The sequence below is a fragment of the Halyomorpha halys genome, unplaced genomic scaffold (assembly GCF_000696795.3).
Source record: "Halyomorpha halys isolate HHAL.00 unplaced genomic scaffold, Hhal_1.1 Scaffold697.1, whole genome shotgun sequence".
Lineage (NCBI taxonomy): Eukaryota > Metazoa > Arthropoda > Insecta > Hemiptera > Pentatomidae > Halyomorpha > Halyomorpha halys.
This window is the reverse complement of record NW_027108775.1, coordinates 220,558-224,141: the sequence shown is the minus strand read 5'-3', so window position 1 is coordinate 224,141 and position 3,584 is coordinate 220,558. Positions and strand designations below refer to the sequence as shown.

Here is a 3,584-nt window from a genome sequence, read left to right as displayed (position 1 = left end):
GTTTTGAAACAGCCACCATTTTTTAATCCCCCTACCTATACTTGGCAGACTCATCAATTTTGACTAGTAATTATACATAGTTTTTATTGAAGTAATAAAAAATTGGACTGAGATAACTGGCTTTTTTTCTTCCTGGCTCTTGAAGATTTGAGCATTCGATAAAGTATGGTACCACAGTACTATACATACATTGCTAAGAAAAGGGCTGTAAACAAAACCATATGCTAACTTGTCTCGGTAATTCGAAATTATCAAAGCTCACTCCCATCCCGAAGGAATGTTGATGGTGGCAAGTTAACGATCCGTATGAAAAATTAGTGTTTTTTTTAAGGTTTTGAAACAGCCGCCATTTTTTATTCCCTCTACTTATACTTGGCAGACTCATCAATTTTGGCTATTAATTATACATAGTTTTCATTAGAGTAATCAATTGGGGTGAGATAACTGCCTTTTTTTCTTCCCGGCTATTGTACTAAATGTATTTGGTAGCATGACTAAATAAAGCATTTCTCTCTAGAATAAAACAAGTCTCAAAAACAGTGAAGAGATTATATATACTTATTTTTTTGTTCTGAGAGTATGAGAGAATTTTACGAAGTAAATTTTAAAAACTATATGATTTAATTGGTACTTGGTTTCCTTTTCAATTTTTTTGTAATTTTATTCAGCAAAGTATAAAAAGTATGGTCCGATCATGTTTCATAATCAAGTACGAACTAATACAATCAGTCTTAAAGTTTGTACTTGGTACAAGTTTACTGACCTGTAAAATACTTTTTAATTCATATGATTTCACTAATGGTCATCGTCATTATGAAACAAAAAATATTAGTGCTTGTACTTTGTAGTTTATATATTTGTATTTATGGACTAATGGTACTTTTGATTATGGAAGAGTGCCGTGATAGCTCAGCAACATGATGGAGAGGATATTTTTCCTTACCAAAATGTGGTGAAGAGCCCCTGGAACCAAATGTTAGGGTTAACTGGAGGCGGAGGGGGGTGGGGGTGGCTAGCTATAAAAGGCGGAGGTTTGGAAGGTTCAAGCCAGTTCTCACCAGCATCCAGGTCAGATCTGTACTCCCTCAGTGAGCCACAAACACGCTCCACGGCCATCGTTAGTTTTAATTTTTTTTTTTCTATCACCAATTCATATAAACATTTATTTTATCACTAAAAATGTTTAATTTTCAACTATTGTTAAGGTTTTTCATATTTTTTTTTAAAATTGAATCTATAACTACTGTACCAAACCTTACGTAGATTATTTATAAAAGTAAATTTATCATTACTCAAACAGTATATAGGTCATTTAAATATTTCATGAGAAGATATAATTTTTATATTAACAAAAAAAAATCAAAGATATTGGAGATATCCTGATATATTACAACTGTCGGTTATATAATTTACTTTGTGAAGGAAATAACACTGATTCAGGAGAGAAATTCACACAAAATATGAAAGTTGTGACGAGTTCTCCTTTGGTTTCCTTTCAAAGTATTGAATAAATTAAAAATTGATTTAATTTAATTTAAATTAAAATATCTCATAAGAGCTAACATGATGAAACGATTGTATAGTTTTATCAAAGCAATGTTGAGAAGTAAAATAAAATTTTTACAATAAGATGTTTGTGTTGTAAGGGTTCAACGCGTTACCATTCTGTTAGCATACTTTACTGTATGTTTATAATTAACACACGCGGTAATTCACTATACACAACATTAATACTTAGATTAATATCAGTACAATAAAAACTATTATAAGACAGTTTGTCATAATTATAATTTTAAACGTATATTTAGACTACTTAACTAGATGATAGTTTGTAGAAAATGAGAACAAATATAAATCAGTAATCTTTACATAATCTTGAATTTTGTGAATATTAGTTGTTGATGCACAATTTCGAATTAGTACTAAACAATTCTGAGCTAGGAGTTTATACCTCATTGTCAGTTATCATATTAGTATAAAATTTATGAAGAAATTAACAAAATTATCCAAACGATTCGAAAAAATTCATGTTGAACTTGTATTCTAAAGAAATACTATAATATACGGGTATGGAAGTTTGATTATTACTTTTAATAACATTACAATGATATTTATATAGGTTTTATATAAATATATATGTATGTATAATATAAATATTATAAAACAGATTTTGTAATGCAACGTTTCTCTGATGAATTTCCTAACACTAATATTTAAGCATTGAAGAAGCGTATCTGTGATTTTGATATTACTAATGAATAAATCAATAATGCAATATTTTATCTAGGTGTATACACACAATATAAATTAATATACACACATATGTGTGTGTGTGTGCTGGATGATATTTTCCTTTTTTATTATAATTTCATTCAGCGGTCTACAATCATATAGAAGAAGGTAAGTGGCGCGCGTATCTGCATCCCAAGTAAAATTTCTGAATAAAACCAATTACATTAAAATGTTGCTACATACGCTGTCCTTATATTAAACCTATATTTACAATTTTTTTCGTTTTCTAAAAATACCTATATGTTCTTTGAGCTTTTATGCCCTAAAATTTAATATAATAATTATAATTTTTGAAATATTTTAAACAGATTATGATGCCCATAAAACAAATAATGTATTCATTGGAAAATAATAATAGTAAATATTATGATACTATTAAAATGATTTTACATTTTTTAGAGAATACCAATGCAATGAAAACCATTAGATGTTAAATTAAACTGTTAAATGATAAAATATAATAATAATAAATACAATTATAAAAAGGATTATATTATTTATATATTTTACAGTGAAAATATTATTAAAAATAAATAAAATAGCTTCATAATACATAATACAGAAAATGTTTGTTTTTCTTTAAATCACTACGTTTCGGATATAAAGCCGATTTTTATATTTTATAAATATACAAGAATAGTAATATTTATCTGAAGATGTATTATATTAGATATTTTCATCAGGCATACTGAAAAATATACTCACTTTAATTAAATAGTCATGAATATATTAAAATAGTATGATAATCATTACTTGTGTTTTAATATGTGTGGAGTACATATGTTGATATTATTATTGTCTAACCTGGTTCATGTTATTAATTTTGGTCACTATTTAAAATTTAATTACTGTCATAAATTAATATATATATGATCACATTACAATGGAACATCACTCTTAACCAATCCATTTGGCCATCATACAACTAAAGACCAGATGAGAAATGTGGTTTATTTGTATAAATTAAATATACTGTATTATATTTGATATGATAAACTCATACACAAATTGGGAAGCTACTTCTAAAAAATTGTGATTATTAGCTCTCTACTGAGAAAGGTAAAATCGTTATCCATACCACAGCCTTCTGTACCTTATTTTTATTTATAATTATCAAAATAATAATTATTCATGAGGAAGTAAAAATAAATTATTAATTAAACAAAATCGTAAATTAAAAAAAAAAGTATAAATATCTAATGAAATATCTTGTTTAAAACAGGTTTGTTTATTAGTTATAACAAAAATATCCATATAGTCTCACACTTTTTTATTATCTTTAAACTCCTTAA

General features: G+C 26.6%; 1 protein-coding gene across 1 annotated transcript in view; it reads left to right on the top strand.

Annotated features, from left to right (window-relative positions):
- The first annotated feature begins 1,063 nt into the window (after positions 1 to 1,063).
- Positions 1,064 to 3,584, top strand: part of FMRFa (FMRFamide) — a 182,422-nt gene continuing 179,901 nt past the window's right edge. Inside the window, exon 1 of the mRNA XM_067047111.1 lies at positions 1,064 to 1,117. The gene's annotated coding sequence lies outside the window, so the exon portion shown is untranslated. The remainder of the gene's footprint in view (positions 1,118 to 3,584) is intronic.